This window comes from Schistocerca cancellata, chromosome 12, assembly GCF_023864275.1.
Source record: "Schistocerca cancellata isolate TAMUIC-IGC-003103 chromosome 12, iqSchCanc2.1, whole genome shotgun sequence".
Taxonomy (NCBI): Eukaryota; Metazoa; Arthropoda; class Insecta; order Orthoptera; family Acrididae; genus Schistocerca; species Schistocerca cancellata.
Window position 1 is genome coordinate 108,857,972 of NC_064637.1, and position 23,588 is coordinate 108,881,559.

The following is a 23,588-nucleotide window of genomic DNA, read 5'->3' on the forward strand; positions in this document are numbered from 1 at the left end:
TTTTACCTTCGAGCCTATCAAACGTTCGTGTATGCCTTTTTGAAATCACTCACTTCGTTCATAAAATAATTAATAGCATGAAGAGCATCCTCAAATACATTTTCTAACACCTGTCGAGGAGTCGCACTTCGTTTAGATTAAACTTGTCAGTAAACGATTTTCTCCACTCTCCTGGAGACTCCACCCACTACTTTCTCAGATCTGCAAACTTAGGAATAGCTTGAAGCCACGAACTGCGTTACGAAAGTGTCTCTTGCAGATATTTAGACAATTTCCGCCCCGTTCATTTGTCATCGCTTTTACTGCTATTTGTCACAAGCCTCACACTTTTTCAGATAAAATGTCCAATAGCTTCCAGGTTTTTTTTGGAAAATCATAGTTTCTTAATAAAAAATACATTATTGTGCAACATGTTACTGCACCGTTGTTGCTTACCTCGCATCATCATCAATTCGGCGATCGAGAACCCTGTAGATCATGTGCCGACCTCAGTGTTCCTCCATAGACGTCGTCCTTGGGCACTTTGGATCCATTTATTACGGACTCATAGGTGGCAAAGGTCTCCATGTAGCTCATCCATCGCTTTGAGTTCCGATCGGACGAGTTACCACTAGGTCTTCCCATATGTACGGCTTTTGCCCTGGAGGTGCCTTGTCTCCTAGCAATGTTGCCTGCCAATCTTACTCTTCGCGCTTTCAGTTTTTGAACAATCTTCGGTTGCATCAGCTCATAAAATTCTTGCATTTGTCCACGTTTCCACGATCTCCGTTCGTGGACAGGCTCAAAAATCGTCTTCGTAATTTTTCCTTCGAAGACGAACACGCAATTAGCGTCCGGATGTGAAGGGCGAATGGAACAAAAGTTCCAAGACAGAACCCAGCAGTTCAAGCAGCAACTGGACGACTGGGTAATGGATAAGGAGCTGCAGGGACAGTCGGCGTCGTCAGCCATTACAAATGCCGTAATTCGCGAAGCAAACTACTACTTCTGCTACAGCAATAAAGAAATTGTTTTAAGCTGGTAATATTAATCTCGATGTCATTGAACTAGTGCGTGCAGTGGCCCTGTTAGTGTGTCTGTGAGGGACATCCTTATGATCGGTGTCGACTGTTCCCACAGCATGCGTCATTTCGTATACGTTGAAAAGTTACTCTTCTGGTGTAATGTAAGATAGAACTTCTATATGATCTTCTCGAATTGGAACACAACCATTCCCATTTCGTTATTCGATGATCGTCTGCGAGTGAAACGCATCTTCTAGCAGGGAAAACTTTCTCTGTGCTTTTGACCATTTATTGAAGCAGGTACTACAGAAAACATCGACCACGAAATGTTCGAAGTCCTATACTAGTTTGTAGTACATAATAGTCCATCACAGAATCTTTCGATGAATATTAAATACGACGGATTACTTACGAAATGAAATGCAACGGACTGTATTCCGGCCGTTACTGGACTCCACATAAAGGCTGGGTAGCATAGGCCGCCTTGTCACGGTCCTAACGCTCCCCCACGTCCGAGGTTCGAGTCCTCCCTCGGGTGTGTGGGTTGGTGTGAGTCCTCTCACATTCCGATTTTCTTACTTTCTTTCGCTCGCCATGGTGCAATTTGGAGTAAAGGAATAACAATGTCGCTCAGGCAGACGAAACGCACCACCTCGCGATATATACTGACATTAAACCAATAACAATAGCAAGGTTGTTGAACCGATCCGTTCACATCCAGTAGCTAGCAGGGCGAAGGGATATTACACTCCATTCATGGACTGGCCTAAAGCCCGTCGTCATTATTATTCTTTCAAAGACCCAAGTTTCCTTCATCCTTCCTTGTTGGGCTTCAGGCTTCGGTCCCCCTACAATAATACCGGCACTTTAATGCATAGTAGGTCTTCAGTTCGGTCTTGAGTGACATTCTTGGATGATATTTTCTGCTTTATACTGAAATCAGTTTTAGACCCATTCACAATACGTTGGTTTTTTCCCCGTTTCAAATTATTTCGCCTGTTGAACCGTGTGCCGAGGTATTAAAGATTCTCCACTTCAGCAAATATCGATATCCCTGCCTGTAATGGGATGTCATTAGGGGCTTCTATTTATACCTCCATGACCTCAATCATTCCCGTATTAATCCGTACCCCGAACTTTCTTGTACCTTGCGCTAGGTCCACTACTGTTTCTGCTGTCTCTCCCATTGATTCTGCTAGAACTGCGCTGTCGTCTGCATAACCCAATAAATCCGTCCTACCATTTAGCGTCACCCCTTTGTTCCCTCTTTTCATTTCTCGGATTACTTTCTTTGCGACCAGGTCGAATAATAGTAGTGAAATATCACCTTGTCTCTCACCCGTTCTGATCTGGAACTCCATGGACAGCTCCCCTTGGTATTTGACTTTGGCTTTCATCTCTGCTGTGCACACCTTGACCACACTTATTAACATGATGGGTATACCAAGCTCTCTCAGGATGTTGTACATACTGAACCTAAGGATACTGTCACAATCCTTCGTTTCTGGTAACGTTCATGGATTTCTCAGATTGTTGAGGCCCCAAGCACTTTCCCCAGATCTGTCACGTTGTAAAATTTCGATTGATGGTCGATACTCTTTCCTGGAAGCCTGTCTCGTAATATCCTACAACATATTTTGCAAATGGCATGAGTTTCTCAAATATTATTAAATATAAAACTTTGTAAGGTACACTTCAGAGAGAAATGCATCTGTATTTCGTACAATCTCTTACTGTTCTTTTGATGCAGTGGGATGATGATGGTGGCTGGTTTCCGCCCCGTCTGGGGTTTCCGCCCCGTCTGGGGTTTCCGCCCCGTCTGGGGTTTCCGCCCCGTCTGGGGTTTCCGCCCCGTCTGGGGTTTCCGCCCCGTCTGGGGTTTCCGCCCCGTCTGGGGTTTCCGCCCCGTCTGGGGTTTCCGCCCCGTCTGGGGTTTCCGCCCCGTCTGGGGTTTCCGCCCCGTCTGGGGTTTCCGCCCCGTCTGGGGTTTCCGCCCCGTCTGGGGTTTCCGCCCCGTCTGGGGTTTCCGCCCCGTCTGGGGTTTCCGCCCCGTCTGGGGTTTCCGCCCCGTCTGGGGTTTCCGCCCCGTCTGGGGTTTCCGCCCCGTCTGGGGTTTCCGCCCCGTCTGGGGTTTCCGCCCCGTCTGGGGTTTCCGCCCCGTCTGGGGTTTCCGCCCCGTCTGGGGTTTCCGCCCCGTCTGGGGTTTCCGCCCCGTCTGGGGTTTCCGCCCCGTCTGGGGTTTCCGCCCCGTCTGGGGTTTCCGCCCCGTCTGGGGTTTCCGCCCCGTCTGGGGTTTCCGCCCCGTCTGGGGTTTCCGCCCCGTCTGGGGTTTCCGCCCCGTCTGGGGTTTCCGCCCCGTCTGGGGTTTCCGCCCCCTTGATGAGATTGTATAGCTCTTTCTGAAGAGTTCCTTCTCCTGCCTTCAACATCTTGAGTTACGGTCGCGGTTTCTCGTTGAACCATTGTATTGTTCTCATGTGGAAAGGCACTCCCTGTATCTTCAGCATTTAATAACGCTCCAAAATATTCTCTACACCTATTAAGAATTTTTTCTTGTATGTTAGCATATTTCCATTCTTATCAATAACTGAAGTTTCGTTTCTCTGACCATTCCTCGCATGTTTCAACACCTGGAACATTTTCCTGCTGTCTGTATTTGGCTTTTCGATTTCATCAGTTTCAGTCACATTGTTCATGAAATTTCTTTTTTCTGTTCTTAGAATCCTATTCGTTTCTCTTCTTAAGGTTTTGAGTGCTTCCTGTTTTTTCACATTCTGTCCAGGATGTGTACCGCCCTTTCTCTATTCCTGGCCTTCATAGCTTGTTCACATGTCTCATTGATCCAATTTTTCTAAGTTAGCTTTTTGTCTCCTATAATTTCTTCACCTGCTTTAAAGAGTTCCTTATTTCTTCCCATCGCTTGTTAACAGCACTGTCTGATAATTTCCTGTGCAACTGGATAAAAACAATATGACACAGTTAATTACAAAACGTTTTACTCTCCATTCCTGACCTGTTACTTGCTCATACTTCTCGTGTGCTTGCACTTCACAGGTGGTAAACTTCCCATGGCTTGTGCAAAATTTTTCATACAACATAAATACGTGACTGATGGACTAAAACCACACTAAGCAACGGAATAAGTATTACTCCGGCCATAATTTTGAACTTCGATACAAAGATACCTACGAACTTAGTCTGTAATGTCGCTGGTAATCCATCACGTCAGACGGACAGGAAGTACTTGAATAGTAGAAAAGCCTGCGGCTGTGTTGGAATCGATATCCTTTATTCTTGCTACCAGTTCACTTCGTATCTGGTCATCCTCAGGCCCCAAGAGTAACTTGCCATTCACAACACATGAACGGTTATGGATGGCAGTTCACGCTTGAGGCCTGAAGATGACTCCATTTGGTGTCAAAACTGGTAGCAAGAATAAGACATGGATTCCAATTCAGCCGCTCGTTCTTCATCGTTACTGAAGTTCACTGTAGTGGTGTAAGGGCGAACTTCAATGGCAGGGTTCGATACATGAAGAAAGGCCAGGGGTCAGCAGTTTTTGATGTCACGGTGGCACCAAATTTCACCCCAGTTTCCAACGTCACACATTCATTATGAACTAATTTACACCTGAGTGCACATTTTCATTTTTAACAAGTGACATAAAAAGTAAAATATGATTATATGAACTGAAAAGGGCACTAATACTCTTTCGCTACATTATATGGACAAAAGTAATGAACAAAAACATTAACAATTTAATTTTATACCAGCACAAAATGAATGTCACATAATAAAGCATAATTCCATCAACATAGATTACTATACTCATTGTCGGTAGAGGAAAAATGCTCTGACTGGACTTCTTCCTTTTTAAGATAGTAGTTGCACATGGGTAGCTGATAATTGAACCATCCGTCTTAGAGAATTTATAAAAAGTTAGTGATTTTTATGTTTATGGAAAATAACGGGGGAAAAGAGCAATGAAAAAGCAAATTCATAAGACTAGAGAGAAAGGTAATATTACAAATGAAATTATAGAATGTTAATAGGTTTCTCAGGTTCAAAAAATCTAAATTATGAGGGCAAAGGTCATTATTAAGATTAGTTCTAGGCAAGTTTATTTCAGCACAAAAACTAATCAAACAAAAATATTCATATACCGTGAAATAGATAAAAAAGATATGAGAACAGCCGATGGCCCCCCTGCGGGTCCGGGAATTAGAATAGGCCTGAGGTATTCCTGCCTGTCGTAAGAGGCGACTAAAAGGAGTCCATCCCCCTCACGGGGGTAGTTAGCGCCTGCGTCCGGAGACGGACGGTTCCACGACCTATAATTGTGGTCTTTTTGGTTTTTCACTTCTCGTTTCTTCCTTCCTTTGGTTGGTTCCTTTCTTTGCTCTTCTCCACCTCACTGTCTTCCTTACTCTTTCCCTTGACTTCTCCTTGCCTCATCATTGCCTTCTTCTCCTTGCCTTCTTCTCCTTGCCTTCTTCTCCTTGCCTTCTTCTCCTTGCCTTCTTCTCCTTGCCTTCTTCTCCTTGCCTTCTTCTCCTTGCCTTCTTCTCCTTGCCTTCTTCTCCTTGCCTTCTTCTCCTTGCCTTCTTCTCCTTGCCTTCTTCTCCTTGCCTTCTTCTCCTTGCCTTCTTCTCCTTGCCTTCTTCTCCTTGCCTTCTTCTCCTTGCCTTCTTCTCCTTGCCTTCTTCTCCTTGCCTTCTTCTCCTTGCCTTCTTCTCCTTGCCTTCTTCTCCTTGCCTTCTTCTCCTTGCCTTCTTCTCCTTGCCTTCTTCTCCTTGCCTTCTTCTCCTTGCCTTCTTCTCCTTGCCTTCTTCTCCTTGCCTTCTTCTCCTTGCCTTCTTCTCCTTGCCTTCTTCTCCTTGCCTTCTTCTCCTTGCCTTCTTCTCCTTGCCTTCTTCTCCTTGCCTTCTTCTCCTTGCCTTCTCTGGTCTCCGCCTCGGCGTTTGAGACAGTCTGTCCTCTTTCTCCCTCTCTCTCTTCTTTTTCCTCTTCTTCCTTCCTCCCTGTGCGTGTCTGAAGGCCGACCCACGCGTTCGCACGCGTAGCCGGTGACGGGGTAACGCGTAAGTCCCCGCCCTGGGTAGACATGTAAGGCACGCGCGTACCGCCTGGTAAAGGCCAGGCCCGGGGAGGGGTGATTGCCTGAGCTGATACCTTCTGACCATGCCGATTGGTCCCTCCGTCTGTTTCTCGGGAGGTGTGACCTGAGGTGTAAACATTCACCTAAGGCGGGAGTGCCCTCTGAGAGGGTCCCCACAAGGAAGGAGCGCGCCATCGGAGACGCTGGCAGTCATGGGGGATTCCTCCGCAATGGATTCTACTCCATCGCTTTCGACTTCTGCCCAAAAACGGAAACGTGACCAACCACCAGTGACAAAAGTACTACCGCCTGCCCCACTGTTCCTCGTCGTTTCTCGATCTGAGGACGGAAAGGATTTTTTTCTGTCAACCCTTTCGTTATCCAGAAGGGCGTAGATGCCATAGCCGGATCTGTCAAATCTTGTACCAGGTTGCGTAACGGTACCTTATTACTAGAAACTGAGAGTGCCTTTCAGGCACAAAAACTGCTTCGGGCCACACTCCTGTACACATTTCCTGTCCGGGTGGAGGTCCACCGAACATTGAATTCGTCTCGTGGTGTAGTCTATACTAGCTCCCTCGACGGATTGACGGACGAGGAGATTCAATCTTTCCTCGCTGAGCAGGGCGTGACGGCTGTCCATAGGGTCATGAAAAAGGTCAACAATGACCTTGTACCGACCCGGACACTTTTCTTGACCTTCGATAGTGTTAACCTCGTAGCCCGCCTTGATGCGCGATGGCAGCTTGTTTCTGTTCGCTCCTATGTCCCGACACCTACGCGCTTCTACCAGTGTCAGCGTTTCAATCACACTCGACAGTCTTGTTCCAATGCGGCTAAATGTGTCACTTGTGGCAGGGATGCCCATGAGGGTGACTGTCCACCTCCGTCTCGGGTCAAAGAAAAAGTGTCCACCTCGGCTGCTCGCAAGCTATTGGCTAGTAGGAAGCCCACGCTGCTCCCAGCGGGGAAATACAGTACTGTCCTCGCCTCTCCTCGGACTACCGGGGAGGTAGCAACCCAGACATGCGATCTGACCTTCAGCACTACGGTCGTCCGTTCGGCCAGTGCTAAGATCGCGCGGTCGACGTCTCCTCTTCCTCCCATCACCCCACAGACACCAGCCCCTTCATCAGCTTCTGCTAAGACGAAGACCCCGAAGTCAGATGCACGGGCCTTCAAGAAGGAACCATCCTGTGCAGACTTCCTACGTACCTCGACCTCCCAGCCTTCGACCGGTACTTCCACCAAACGTCCTTCCAAAAAGGCGCATAGGAAGCACAGTTCTCCTTCTCCGCCACGGCGCATTTCTTCTCCTGCGCCACCCAGCGGTTGCCGCCCCAGGCCGTCATCCGTTTCGCCTGGCCGCACCGCTGGTAGCCGTACATCTGGCCGTTCACCGGCGGAGGAAGCTCCCCCTCCCGGCCATCCTCCCGAGATGGCCGATGAACCTATAGACCCAATGGACGATGACTGTTCGCCTACTGCTAGCGGCGGCAGTGCTCGTTCGAAGCCAGGCCCTCAGCGGCCTTCGAGGTGACCCCTTCTTTCATCTTCCTTTTCTTACGATGGCACTTATTCACTGGAATATTCGCAGCATTCGCTCCAACCGAGAGGACTTGAAGTTGCTGCTCCGCTTGCACCGTCCGCTCGTCGTAGCCCTCCAGGAAACGAAGCTACACCCATGCGATCACATTGCCTTGGCACACTAAACATCTGTGCGTTTTGACCTACCCCCTGTGGTAGGTATCCCAGCTCATGGAGGGGTTATGTTGCTGGTCCAGGATGATATTTACTACGATCCCATCACGTTGCACACCGGCCTGCAGGCAGTAGCCATCCGCATTACTCTCCCTACTTTTACGTTTTCCTTTTGTACCGTTTACACTCCATCGTCATCTGCCATTACCAGGGCAGACATGATGCACCTTATTGCTCAGCTACCTGCACCATTTTTGTTAACTGGAGACTTCAATGCCCACCATCCCCTTTGGGGCTCTCCAGCATCCTGCCCGAGGGGCTCCTTGTTAGCAGACCTTTTCAACCAGCTCAATCTTGTCTGCCTCAATACTGGCGCCCCTACTTTTCTTTCGGACACATCTCACACCTATTCCCATTTAGACCTCTCTATATGTACTCCCAACTTGCACGCCGGTTTGAGTGGTATGCACTTGCTGATACATATTCGAGCGACCACTTCCCGTGTGTTATCAATCTCCTGCAGCATACTCACTCTCCGTGCTCCTCTAGTTGGACCATCTCCAAGGCAGACTGGGGGCTCGTCTCTTCCAGGGCGACCTTTCAGGATCAAACCTTCACAAGCTGCGATCGTCAGGTCGCACACCTCACGGAAGTCATTCTCGCTGCTGCTGAATATTCCATCCCTCACCCTACTTCTTCTCCACGTCGCGTACCGGTCCCCTGGTGGACCGCGGCATGTAGAGACGCTTTACGTGCTCGTCGACGTGCTTTACGCACCTTTAAACGCCACCCTACAGTGGCGAATTGTATTAATTATAGATTACGTGCTCAGTGTCGTCGTATTATTAAAGAAAGCAAGAAAGCCAGCTGGGCTGCTTTCACAAGCACCTTCAACAGTTTTACTCCTTCTGTTGTCTGGGGTAGCCTGCGCCGGCGATCTGGCACTAAGGTCCACTCACCAGTTTCTGGCTTGAAGGTCGCGAATGACGTCCTTGTGGCCCCTGAGGCTGTCTCCAATGCCTTCGGCCGCTTTTTCGCAGAGGTTTCGTGCTCCGCTCTTTACCACCCTGCCTTCCTCCCCCGCAAACAGGCAGAGGAGGCTAGGCCACCTGACTTCCGCTCCTCGAATTGTGAAAGTTATAATGCCCCATTCACCATGCGGGAACTCGAAAACGCACTTGGCCGATCACGGTCCTCCGCTCCAGGGCCTGATTCTATTCATATTCAGATGCTGAAGAACCTTTCTCCTGCGGGTAAAAGTTTTCTTCTTCGTACATACAATCGCATCTGGATTGAGGGACATGTTCCCGCATGCTGGCGCGAGTCTATTGTTGTCTCGATTCCTAAGCCGGGGAAGGACGAGCACTTGACTTCCAGTTATCGACCTATCTCGCTTACCAGCTGTGTCTGTAAAGTGATGGAGCGAATGGTTAACTCTCGATTGGTTTGGCTGCTCGAGTCTCGACGCCTACTTACCAATGTACAATGTGGATTTCGTAGGCGCCGCTCTGCTGTTGACCATCTGGTTACCTTGTCGACCTTCATTATGAATAACTTCTTGCGGAAGCGCCCGACCGCGGCTGTGTTCTTTGATTTGGAGAAGGCTTACGACACCTGTTGGAGGGCGGGCATTCTCCGCACCATGCATACATGGGGCCTTCGCGGTCGCCTCCCTCTTTTTATTCGTTCCTTTTTAATGGATCGACAGTTCAGGGTACGTGTGGGTTCTGCCCTGTCCGACACCTTTCGCCAGGAGAATGGGGTGCCACAGGGCTCAGTTTTGAGCGTCGCTCTCTTCGCCATTGCGATCAATCCAATAATGGATTGCCTCCCAGCTGATCTATCAGGCTCTCTTTTCGTGGACGATTTTACCATCTATTGCAGCGCGCAGCGTACACGTGTGCTGGAGCGCTGTCTTCAGCGTTCTCTTGACCGTCTTTACTCCTGGAGTGTCGCCAATGGCTTCCGTTTTTCTGCCGAGAAGACGGTCTGTATTAACTTCTGGCGCTACAAAGAGTTTCTCCCACCGTCCTTACGACTCGGTCCCGTTGCTCTCCCAATCGTGGAGACAACCAAATTTTTAGGCCTTACATTTGACAGGAAACTAAGCTGGTCTCCACATGTCATATTTGGCCGCCCGTTGTACCCGTTCTTTAAATGTCCTCCGTGTTCTCAGTGGTATGTCGTGGGGAGCGGATCGAACTGTCCTACTTCGTCTATATCGGTCGATCGTCCGCTCCAAGCTGGATTATGGGAGCTTCGTATACTCCTCTGCACGGCCATCCATCTTACGCCGCCTCAACTCCATACAACATCGCGGTTTACGACTTGCGATCGGAGCATTTTATACTAGTCCCGTAGAGAGTCTTCATGCTGACGCTGGCGAATTGCCACTCACCTACCGGCGCGATATACTGCTTTGTCGGTATGCCTGTCGGTTACTGTCAATGCCCGACCATCCGTCTTATCGTTCCTTTTTTGACGACTCTCTCGACCGTCAATACGGGTTGTATGTCTCTGCCCTGCTACCCCCTGGAGTTCGCTTTCGTCGCCTCCTTCAACACCTTAATTTTTCACTCCCTGCAACCTTTAGAGTGGGCGAGAGCCACACGCCACCTTGGCTCCAGGCTCAGGTCCGCGTTCACCTTGACCTCAGCTCGCTCCCAAAAGAGGTTACCCCCGGTTTGGTCTACCACTCCCGTTTTTTGGAACTTCGTTCGAAGTTCATCAACATGACTTTCATTTATGCAGATGGCTCTAAGACCAATGACGGGGTTGGGTGTTCCTTTATTGTCGGGGCACAAAGTTTCAAATACCGGTTCAATGGCCATTGTTCGGTCTTCACAGCTGAGCTCTTTGCCCTCTACCAGGCTGTTCTTTACATCTGCCGCCACCGACATTCTGCTTATGTCATCTGCTCAGATTCCCTGAGCGCCATCCAGAGCCTCAGTGATCCGTACCCGGTTCACCCTTTCGTACACCGGATCCAACGCTCTCTTCAGCAGCTGGTGGACGTTGGTTCTCCGGTTAGCTTTATGTGGGTTCCTGGCCATGTCGGTATCCCTGGGAACGAAGCTGCAGATGCCGCGGCCAAGGCTGCGGTCCTCCAGCCTCGGACAGCTTCTTGTTGTGTCCCTTCGTCCGATTTTAGCAAGGTCATTTGTCGGCGCATTGTGTCGCTGTGGCATGCCGATTGGGCTGCACTTACAGACAAGAAGCTTCGGGCGTTAAAACCTCTTCCCGTGGCTTGGACGTCCTCCTCACGCCCTTCTCGGCGGGAGGAGGTAGTTTTGGCCCGGTTAAGAATTGGACACTGCCGGTTCAGCCATCGCCATCTGCTGGCGGCTGCGCCAGCGCCGTTCTGCCCATGTGGGCACTTGCTGACGGTTCGACACATTTTAATGTCCTGTCCATATTTTAACACACTGCGCCTCGATCTTAACCTGCCAAGTACTTTCGATGCCATTTTAGCGGATGACCCACGAGCAGCTGCTCGTGTCCTTGGTTTTATCAATTTGATAAACCTCGCTAAGGACATTTGATGATGCTGTTTTTTAATCCTATGCCTGTCAGTCTGTCTTTTATCGTGTTTTCCCTTTTAGTTATTGTTGTCCACTTGTGCCTTGCGGTGCATTCTTAGAGTAGTCAGGGCGCTAATGACCATTGAAGTTGTGCGCCCTAAAACCACAAAAAAAAATCTTTTACTATATTACACTGCTAAATGAGTAAATTACGGCATTTAAAATTTCTGAATTTGGTTAACAGCCGCGCGAAATACTGACTAAAATTTTTGTTGCCCATCGAAGCTGTGACTGAGGCAAACAATACTGCTATCAGGCTCTGGGATGGTTACTTGCTGACACAATCTTAGTCATGTACAGGGACTTCGAAGATTGTTACAATAACTGTTCCAGTTACTGGTATGCAATTCAATCGCAGTAGGCGAAGTACTTCCATAGCAAGAATGCAAAGATAGATGTTAACATATTGAGTCTTGAGTTACTAATGCCGCTGCACTTTCATCTGCATTGCTTACATGTTTTTTATTACACCAGCTATTGGCTACAGATTTTCGCCTTTCATATGTATGTATCCATATGAGAGGATTAATCACATTAGGACATTGTGTAGAACAGGTATGGTTTACCTTATTTGTACATTTCCTAGTTTGTATGAGAATACATCATGATACGAAATACTGTATTGTATTTTTGAAGATAGACTGTCCACTAGTTGTACATCTTTCATATTGTAGATCTAAAGATGGTTGTCACTGACTGATCACAATATAAAGTCCTTCAAAGACCCATTTGGAAGAGCGGAATAAACATTTGACAGTACCTGGATCACTGCTTCTATTGGCGACTGTCGCAGCTCGTGAATCGGTACATAGTTACTGATATGTGTGTGGGGGGGTACCTCATGATAAGACACAAATTGTAGATTGTTACTGTAACAGCATATTTTATGATAAGCAATTTTGATTGCTACTCCTGATAAAGCCCACTGAGCAGTGCCATTATGTAATGTTCATTCTGACCTGAAGAAAAGATAGTCGTCTGGTCATAACTGTGGTTACTGCCTCTGGGAGATGGCTGATCAGAACTGCAACATGCGGCTTGTCAGTTCACTTCATCACAAGAATAATAATCATGTACCATCATAAAATACATTGCCACAGGAGCATGCTTCAAACTGTAAATCACCACCTTATATGGGATCATGGGGACCAGGATTCAATCCCTGCCCAGGTTGGGTATTTTCACTGCCCAGGGACTGTGTGTGTTTCCATCATTCGTGACAGTACATTGGACTGCGTCAAAAATTGGGACTTGGTATGGGTGCTGATGACCGCGCAGTTAAACGCCCGACAAACCAATCACCACCACCACCTGGTACACACTCTCCTCTTGAAGTAAAAGTTCAACATTTACAAAAGTACAGTTCCATCTGAGACTTGAGTGGCATTGGTGTCCCAGCTTGATCACGTTGCCTGCTTGATGAGAGGTCACGATCTGGGTGGAAGGAGTCAATGCCTCGCTCTATATCGACCTCTGTGCGATGGCTTCACGGTGCTGATGGGCGGGGAGGGGGGTCTCCAGCAGCTCCTCCCATTCATTGTTGTGGACTGCTGCGAGACATCGCCACTGTCCGTGGTATCAATGCATGTTGCCGACGTGGGTTCGGCACTGCGTCCTTAAGAAACTTTGGACTGGGACTTGACGGTGTATTTGAATGAGGTTTCCAGCTAGTGAGGTGAAGTATTCATTGAATTTTTCCACAACTGAATTTTGGTCTGTGACTTTTGAGCCTTCTAGAGTTAATGATACATTCTTTTTCTTTGGTGCTGAACTACAAGCGTCTTTCTTTATAACTCTCCATGTGGATCTCATTTTGTTAGATGAGTTCCTTATCAAATTGTCATTCCACATAATTTTTGCCTCTTTGACTACTCTACCATAGATTCTTTCGTAGGCTTTTGAATAATCGGCTAATTCTTCGGTTAATCTATATTTCTTAGAACAGTACTGCAGAAATGTTTCTCTCACTGGAAATTATGCCTTCAGTTACCCATTGCTTATCATTGTTAGGTTGTACTGTTTTTACTACTTCCGGAAAAGCTACATTAAAATAGTGAAGAAAGATCCTCTGAAAACTCATGTACATGCCATCAACATTGTTCTGAGTGGCAATGCTTTCCCAGTTTTCCTTCGCCAATAATAGATTAAAAATTCTCATTTTATCTTCAGAAAAGGTTCTTTTTTCAACTACTTTTTCAGAACTGCTGCTACTACTTGTTGGCATTTCTATACATAGCAGCTGTGCCTCATGATCACCATAACCCATGCTCAGTACTCTGCTTGTGAATCTATAATTTGTTTCTGAGATGAATATTTGGTCAATAATGGAATTTATGCATTCTGGGAGTCTTGTTGGGCAGTGTATTGTGGGGATCATATTAAATGTGGGGTGTTGGTCATATTTATCAAAGAATCTCTGGTGCTGCTGTCTTTTGAAAAATCATATTTAGCGTACTGATCCTGTTCAGCACAACCTCTAGTTTATTTATGAAGACCGGCAGGTTTCCACTTGGTGCTCTCTATATGTTAATAACTATGAAGTTAAGCTTTGGCAGTTTAGTAATGGAAAGTTCAGTCTCTTTAAATTGAGTCAATATAGATAGCTTTTACTGACATCACCCAACATTATGTTATTTCACAAAGATAGGGAACTACCATGATTGGAAAACGCTTGCCTAAAATGACTTGCTTATCTATATCCTGAGACTGGCTACAAAATGAAGAAATAAAATTAACCTCAATGTTACATAATGCAAATTATGTGTATATTTAGTGCATACTGGAGTAGTGCTTCGAACATGGAAACTTCATTTGTGAGTGACCGAAGGTTATGGTGTAGCACAGCAAGATCTGGGTATTTAGTAACTTCAGTTGAAACGGTTTCTGATTCTTTATCTAATGGCAGTTGTAATACATGATTTACCCTAAAAATTTTCGGTATCTTCCATGTGTGTGGCTTCTGTTTGCTGGTGGCAATTAGCAGGTGAGTCAACTTCTGAAGCTTGTATAAGTTTTGCTTCATCCACATCTGTCCTCTTCAGTTTAAACCATTTCCGTTTAGACGAGTTACAAGCTGTGCCATCGGTCAAAGCACTTCTTAATCTGTCACTTGCCCTCTGACGCCATGGTCTTCAGTTGGGTTCAGTTCTGTTGAGTTGTGAGCCCAGCGCATCAGTTTGGATTCGCCACTGTGTTCCTCTAGTCATTCCATCACACTCCTGCCGTTGTGACATGGCACATTATCTTACTGGAAAATACCACTCCCATTGGCAAACTTGACTGTCATGGAGGTGTGTACATGGTCTGCAATCAGTGTATGCTTCATGCAAGGCATCATGGCAGCCAAGGAGCATCAGAGGCAAAACAGAAGCTTGAATGAGTCCCTTAAAGAAGGAAGAAAACTGTCAAGACTAGTTTTATAAACAGCTTCCTAACTGACAAAAGGTGTGCTGCTTTTGGTTAGCATACAGTAAATAAAAAATTTTGTAAAAATAAAAAATGCTTTGTTTTGTATACCATGCAAATTATTTAACAATAACTTTCACTACATCCTTAACCATAAGAGTTTGCTCGAATAAGTTGAACAAAAAAATTCCAGCATACAAAAACGCATTGAGACACAAAAAATAGTTTTGCTGTTGGTGAACACTAGAGGCACCTCTATGTTAAGGTGGTATTGACAAAGAGCTGCAGCAACAAATGTCAGATTAGGAGGATTGTAGGTCCCTTTAGTTGTCACTGTCGATATGGCTAAGCATTTGGCATAACAGGGCACCTATTTTAAAGCTTTAGATGAAGGATTACCAGAGTCAAGATCTAAGATAAGGAAAGTTCTTAAGCACCATCAACATTCTCATTGTCACGCCATACTGAAGGAGCAGAAAGGTCACAAAAAAGGTCAACTACTTCTCATATGGCAACCACGATGAGTTTTTGGAAACAATTGATGTAAGATAAGGAATACATAGTACATAATATGAACAAAGTAAAAGACTTTCCCATCATGTTTGTTTGGGCCCCTGATGAAAGTAATGTTGAGCAGATGTCGCAAATTATCGGATGTGACTGATTCAATGGAACAGGTGCAGAGATTTGGGGAAGTGTCAGAAATTGTTAAAAGAAATTCAATGACAATTTCTGAAGTAATATTGTAGAAAATCGGGAGTGATGGGCCAGGATTAAAAACTATCAATGCCAAATATTACAACAAGGGCACTAATATTACTGGAAAGTGCAAAGGTATCAAGGTATGGACAAGAACACACAACACATTCATTAAATTTGGTAAGAATAAATGCTGCAAGTGCATTGTGTGAGGCAGAAACTTATTTTGGAATGCTAAACAACTTCCAGTTACTCTTTGTATCAACTACTAACTATTGGGAGAGGGTCTTGTTGAATGTGCAATCATCGCCGAAGATACAATACATAGAAAGAAGTTTAAAAAAATGACAATACATATCATGCAATCATCTTTCTTTCAACTATTTCTTTGTTGTAGTGTACACGTATTTTTGTTTATCACTAGCTGAATGATCTACCCAAAGGCAAGTTCACACCATTTATTTTTAGGAATTAAATTTACCTAAGGCTTCAAGCATTACTTCTTTCTTTAAATAATGGAATGCTTATGCAGAGAAATTATTGGTATTTGAAAATTAGATTTTACTTCATTACTCAGTGTTTATTCTGTTATGTTACATCAAATATTTTGCATTGTTTACAAATCAACTTTCTGAATCTGCATTTTTAAATTAAGCCTAGGTCTGTTTTATTTATTTACTTTATAGTAATTTACTTTTTATTTATTTACATATATGTATTTGTGGCTATTCCTGATACACGGAGCTGCGGCGATCGTTAAAAACACACCAAACTACATGAAGACAACTTTATTATGTGTGAATATTTACAAAGTCGTACACAGTCAGCGGCACAAAACAATCTTTGCCATAGCAGGCTCTCTGACCCATGTGGACCTATTGTGTGCCGCCATATTGCTTTTCATTCTCACTCATAGTCAATAGTTGCCACAGAGCCCCCCCCCCCCTCCCCTCCCCCCTTGCAGTGCGGAGCACAGTGGTGTGTCAAGTCCTGTGCCAGCCCCGTGGGGGTGGAAACCTAATGATCACAAAAGCACTTGTCCATGGTGAAGCCATACGCACAACACTAGGGAGTAGGTGTAGCAAGCTCGACTGAAGCTAGGGCATAATCACTGTGCCAACGGGGTGGAACCACCGGTCGTCTGGCCCGTGATGTAGGATGCAAGGGGGGAAGAAGGCGGGGGAGGGGTGGTAGACCCATCCAAATCATGATAGGATTCCTGGGAAGGAGAGCAGGTGTTGTGTACATCGGGGTCACTTGCAGAGTGCTCCTGCAAGGTCCACGCAGGTTTCACCCTGTGGAGTGAAACAGTTACTGGTTTGCTGTTGTTAAGTATTGACAATGTGGACGGGCCTCGGGACAGGACTTCAAATGGACTGGTGTAGGGAGGCTGCAGGGTCATCCGTACTGTGTCGTCATTGAACATAAATTCGCATGTGGCCAGTTGCTTATGCATGAACACACGAGGCCTACAGTGGGCAGAAGGCAGGGGAGGTTTGATGAGCGCGATGTGCCCTCAGACGCTCTCGATGAGTGCCAGGAGCTCGGAAGAGCTTGGTAGCGCCATATTCTCGACAAATTCGGCTGGTAAAACCACGGGCTGCCCGTAAAGGGTCTCGGCGAGGGAGGCTTGCAAGTCCTCTTTGTATGCGGTGCGGACACCTGGCAAAACCCAGGGGAGAGCGTCAGACCACTGGAAACCGTGGCACATAAGTGCAGCTTTAAGCGTGTTGTGCCAGCGCTCCACAAGTCCATTGGCCTGGGGGTGATAAGCAGTTGCGTGAAACTTCGCGACGCCACAGTACGAACAGAGGGAGGCGAACAGCTGTGATTCAAACTGCCTATCTTGGTTGGTGGTCAGTGAGTTAGGACTTCCAAATTGGGAAATCCAAGTGGCAACGAAGGCCTGAACCACAGACTCAGCCGAAATGTCTTCCAAAGGGACTGCCTCGACCCATCTAGTGACCCTATCAATAACAGAGAGGTCATATCGAAAGCCCTTTGAGGGAGGGAGGGGACCTACGATATCAATATGGGCATGTCTTAGACATCCTTTAGGTATGTCGAAAGTGTCTGGCGGAGGAAGTGCATGATGGCCCACTTTAGCTCCCTGACACGGTACGCAGGTGCGAGCCCACATCCTGCAATCATATTTAACACTGGGAAACACGTACCTTCCCGTGACCAATCTGGTGGAGGCTTTGATGCCTGGGTGAGCTAGGTTGTAGAGTGCTTTAAAAACAGAGCGACAGAGAGCTGCGGGTACGAGGGGGGGGGGGGGGGGGCTACCAGTGGAAACATACCACCAGACCGGTTCTGTGGTGCCGGGGAATGCACATTGTTCCAGTTGGAGGGAAGAGGTTGCCTTGTTGCAAGGCACGGATATCGAGGTCTTCGGTTTGCCAGCGGGCCAGGTCGGTAAGGTTAAGTGGGGTAGTGATGATGTTGACGTGAGACAGTTGGTCAGCGCCTACATTGTCAGCGCCTCGGATATATTGTGCATCAGTGAAATATTGGGATATGAAATCCATATGGCGGAAGTGTCATCGGGGGGAGATGGCGTGAGGGGTTACGGATTGTATCTACCAAGGGTTTGTGATCTGTATTAATCATTAACGGGCGACCCTCGACATCGGCTGTGAAATATTTGAGCGCCTCGTACAGGGCGAGGAGTTCACGGTCGAAGGCGGACCATTTGGACTGGGATTTGGTTAATTTCTTGGAGAAGAAATGGAGGGGTTGGGGGGTATCCAATAGATGTTGCTGAAGGACCGTGCCAATTGCAGTGTTGCTTGCATCAGCTGTAATAGAAATGAGTGCGTCAGGAGCAGGGTGAGAGAGTGTGACAGCTTTAGAGAGGGCGGTTTTGAGTTTTTTGAATGAATCGGCCATCTCCAGTGTCCAAACAAGTTAGCGTTTGCCTTTAGTATCCTTACCTGCCAGAATGTCGGTCAGAGGGATCTGGAGAGACGCAGCATGGGGCAGGTGGCGCCTGTAGAGGTTCACCAGGCCTAGAAAACGGTGAAGATCAGTGAAGTTCTTTGTGTGACGTATTTCCTCTCGGGTTTAACTCATACTTAGCCTCCCTCCCCCAGTCACAGCCGAGGGCGTCCACCCTAAGGAGCCGACCTCAGGACTGCTAAGCTGAGACTTCCGTGGTTGATCTCCACTCCATTAACAGCGAGCAGTGCAAGCACTCTGGAAATATGGAGAGCGTGTTCCTCAGGTGAGGGAGAGAAAATCAGTAAATCGCCTAAGTAGGCATAGGCGAAAAGGTCAGTGAGTCGATGAAGCGTTACCATGTCTGTGCGGCATTTTTGTGACCATACAGCATGGAACAGTACTCAGAGAGACCAAATGGAGTGATTATGGCTGTCTTGGGGATATCGTTGGGAACGTGGGAATCTGATGATATGCTTTGCTACAATTGAGAATGAAGAAGATCTGGGAACCCTGCAACATCTGAGTGAAGCCTTGAATAAGGGGGATAGGGTAGTTATCGATGGTAGTGCGTGTGTTAAGAGCACGGTAGTCACCAGAGATGGAAAGTACCGTCCTCCTTCGGCACGAGATGGATTGGCGATGGCCAGTTACTATCAGACTGACAACAGAATGTTGGAGTCCAAAACATCTTTAACAATGTCTTTAGCATGGTGAAGTTTCTGTGCGTTTAGGCAGTGCACCTTATGCTACACAGGGGTCCTTCAGTCATGTTTATTCTGTGTCTCATGCCACTGGCAATTTCACGCAAGGATGTGGGAGAAGCAGGTGGGGTAGGGGCAGAGGCTGGCTGAACCGTTAATGGGGTCGCAGCTGCAGAACAATGTCCAGGCTGAGGAGGCGTGTCCACGATTGCAAGAGTGGGTGTGCGGAGTTGCAGAAGCTGCTGTTGTGCCTTGAACAGTTGTGTATAGACTTCGTCAATGCAAACACGCAGGTCGACATTAGACATTGAGTGCGCGACGCATCGACGTCTGAACGCTCGCGCAAGAAAGCTAAGAGAGCAGAGGAAAGGTTTGCAGCAAGTGACATACACTCCGAAAGGGCAGAGTGTGAACAGTAAGTAGAAACTTCGGCGGCATGGTGTGACGCACCAGGAACACTCGAACCAGATACTTGAGTCAGCCGGCTTGCAGATTAGGGGAGAGGGCATAGTGATGAAGAAAACTTAGGCCCAGTACAGGTGCATCAACTTCCGCGACGTAAAATGTCCAGGGGAAAACCTGATCCAGGGCATATTTGAGCAGGAGATGAGAGCTGCTAACAATTCCTCGATTCTGGTGCTTGGTTTCTATCAGTGGAGGTGCAAATAAGGGATCTATGTTAGGGGCGAGGGAGGGCGGGATAATATTGTTGGCTCCAGTGTCTACTAGAAAACGAAGTTCGGTGTTGGTGTCCTCGACGAAGAGATGCGAAGCAGACGACAGTGCAGCTGGTGTCAGAGGAGATAGGCCGGTAGGCGGCGCGAGGCAGCGTGGTGGGACGTGGCGCCTAGACGTGCCCGTTATAAGCGTTTGGAAAAGCAAATGGGGGTTTGCAGTTGAGAGCCGCGCCACCAAAGTTAGCGTGGAACCAGCAGTAAGGAAAGCCAGCTTGCGGTGCAAGAGCATGGCTGGGCAGTGAGGTGGCCAGCTGTGCGGCCGGAGTTTACTCAGGTGCTCGCTCGGCCGTCTCCGGTGACCTTTGGAGCGGCAACGTAAAAGTAGGTAGTGCAGTCGGGCGACCACGGGGTGGCAGGGCCGTTGCTCGCACTGAAAGCGAGGCGTGTCTCTTGCCGCGGCTGCGGGTAGGCGTGGCTTCTGTTACTGCATAATGCGCGGGGGTGGCAGATGACGGACTCGAATGCTGGAGGTGATGGTGTTGAATGATGCTATAGGCACAGTTGGCGATGCTTCGAGGGGGCTCATAGACATGGGACAGTAGCTGCAGTTGTAGCTCAGAAGGAAGTTTAAGTAGCCAAATTATCCAAAGTGCAATATTCGGTAGAAAGTCTGTGTCCACAAGGGCGCATAAGTAGCGCCATAGCTGTGACAGGGTACAGTCATCGATGTGTTCCTCATGGATAATGCGTTGGATCAACTCAGCAGGTCAGGATAGGCGTTCAACGATACAAGCTTTACCAAATTCGTACTTATTCTGAAGGGAGGCGAAAGCAGCAAGTCATTAATAAGATCCATGTGATTGTGCAGGTGACTGACAAGGCACACGAATCAGGCTCCGTCGTCTAGGACGCCATGAATGTCCAACATTTTATACACTAACGTCTTAGGGTTCTCGGTTTGTAGGGCTCACAGTTTTCGGAATCTGCTAGGCGCGAGGTACTGAGGAACGGTCGGTGCAGTGAACACACTACTCGGAGGTGCAGGTGGTCTAGCAGTGTAGAGAGGTGCTAAATCAGGATTGTAGGCACCAGGAGACTGGCACACAGTAGCTGTACTAATCTGGTTAATAGGGTCAAAACCACATGATTCACAAGCAGCAGGAGTGCAAGAAGAGAGTTCAGTCTTGACATGTGAGTTCAGTTGCATAGTGTAGGCAGGTACAGTTGCTGGGGCCCCAGCTGGTGGGGGCACGGTTGGGTGCGAAAGACTCTAGAGTACAGGTGCAGTTCGGACTGGTGAGCACATGACCGGTGTTTGCCAAGCGAAAGAACCCGGTGCGGAAGTCGATGAAACGTTCTGGACTGGCGCGGGTGGGGCGGCCGGTGCCGCTGCGGGAGCGGGCAGTAGGCATGCAAGAGCTGGTAACATTGGGTATGGGAGTGTAGCAGGTACAGTTGAAACCAACGGGGCAGAGATGGACAAAACCGTTGGGAAAACGTGCGGAAGACTAACAGGAGCCGGGATGTGGCGCGGTGCGGGAGGTGCAGCTGCATCATACCTGAGCGGTTGTAAGATGTCCGTGGAGAGTTGTGTAGTCTGCGGCTGTAGAGTAGGTGTCATGGGAGGGTGCAGCAGATGAGCAGGAATGGCAGGCGCTGGCAGTGCTGGGGCGTTGATAAGCAGAATGCAGTCACAGTCGTGGGGGAGCCGAGGGAACGTGCTGCGGCAGCCAAGCGGGAACCGTTGAGGTTATCTCAGGGCCACGTAGGTTAGAATCCGGTTGACAGCGAAGTTCACTTTGGCACTGAAACTGCGGTGTGATTTCCGGTATGGGTTCATTTTCCACTTCGAAAAAATGAGCTGTAAAGTCGGATCGCAGGGACTGAACGGTTGTTGAAACATTGTTCGTAGCACAATACAAATCACTGTTTTCGTTCCATTTGCGAGTGCTATTAACAGGTTGCCACCACTCTGCGTATCAGGAATAGCCACACTGGTGACCCCAATCATTAAACAACACACCAAAATACATGAAGACAACTTTATTATGCGTGAATATTTACAAAGTCATACACAGTCAGCGACACAAAACAGAATGAAAAGCAATATGGCAGCTCACAACAGCTCCGCATGGTTCAGAGAGCCTGCTATGGCAAAGATATATCACTCCTAGAGTCGATAGTTGCCACATATTAATTTACAAATTCATACCCTATCTGTTCTGTTCCTCAATAGAAGAACTTCTTACAACCACAGTTGTTTTCCTTCATATCACGTCTCATACTTAATCATTGCAGATATAAGGCAGAAGTGTCCCTGGGCACTCAAGATGCTACATCTACCACTGCCTGGTGCTGCAGTTCCACCGACAACATACAGTTTGCTAAAGGTGCATAAAGAATGGGTTCCAGTATGTCGCATTTTGAGTAATTTGGGTGTGCCCATTTACAACATGGCCAAGTATTTAGCCTCTGTTCTTTGTCGCCCTGTCAGGAAATGTGAACGTCATATTTGAATTCCATGATTTTTATCCCCTGTCTGTAGTCCGTGTGTCTGTTTTTCAGACTCGCTTGTGATTTCTGATCTAGTGCCTATGTTTATCTAGGTTATTCTCTAAGAATCCTCAGTATTAATCAGTAAAGTGCTGGACATGGAAATGACAAAGCTTTGCCACCATGTGTTGACACGAACAATATTTTTTATTCCACAACAAACATTTTTAACAAACTTGAAGAATGCTTGTGGAAGGTCCATTATCCTTATACTTGCAAACCTATTTAGAGAAGACTACAAAGATAATAGACTGAGCAGTGAGCTGAGTTTCTAAAAGCTTACTTATTTTGGAGTAAGGTCAGCGATACATTTATGGTCCGGCAACACAAAAGACACACACTCAGCTGTTTCCTGCATCATTTTAACTGCAACCATCCCAGCATCAAATTCATGACAGAGGTTGAAACGGATAGAAAGGTTCTGTTTCTGGATGTATTGCTCAACAGAGGGGGCATTGTTTATCATAAACAAATGTACCAAGATACTGGTCCGTGTTAATTCGTGTGTTGATACAGTGGATGGCAACTCTTAGGACAAAGTTCACATTTCAGAAGAATGGCAAGGCAGACAAAAAGATACATTGTGCTTTGGATTTTGAAGCTTCACTGGAGCCAGTAAAAGATTCATGTATTTCAGTGATCATCTTTCTATATGTTTGGGTATACCTTCAGATAGGTAGAATTTTGAGAATTTATAGTGGAAGGGATAGGCAAAAGATCACAAACTGCTACCTGTACCATTTATTGAATCAACAACGGATATGGATACAGCTACAATGTAAGACAAATAAATAATGTATATGTGCAATTGACCAATACCTAATGTAAACAAGATATACTTTGTTTTTGTAAATTCAGTGCCTACAGAACATGTGAAATTACTGTGAACTCAAATTTTCTTATAAAAATGTCAACTGTGAACCACCTTTTACTCTTCTATTTTCAAAATTGTTTTTGTAGCACAACAACGACAATACATTTGTCAAGGTAGTATTGTGTTACACAGAAAATAATGTAATGCACATCTACTTTATTAGCAGTACCACAGAAACTAACAGTTTAGGCATGCTAGTGAGAGGTAGCCAGCTGGCATTATCGTGTCAGTGTGCCTAAGTATCAACTGTGTCATATAGAATTGGCTGACATCAGCAATTGTATAATATATTTAAGATAGAACATTTACTGTTTGTCATGTCTTACTGATGTATACTGTGGGTGTAACACTT

At 46.9% G+C, this 23,588-nt stretch overlaps 1 pseudogene; it reads left to right on the forward strand.

The window, feature by feature from the left end:
* The first annotated feature begins 850 nt into the window (after window positions 1–850).
* Window positions 851–23,588, forward strand: part of LOC126109496 (uncharacterized) — a 63,521-nt pseudogene continuing 40,783 nt past the window's right edge.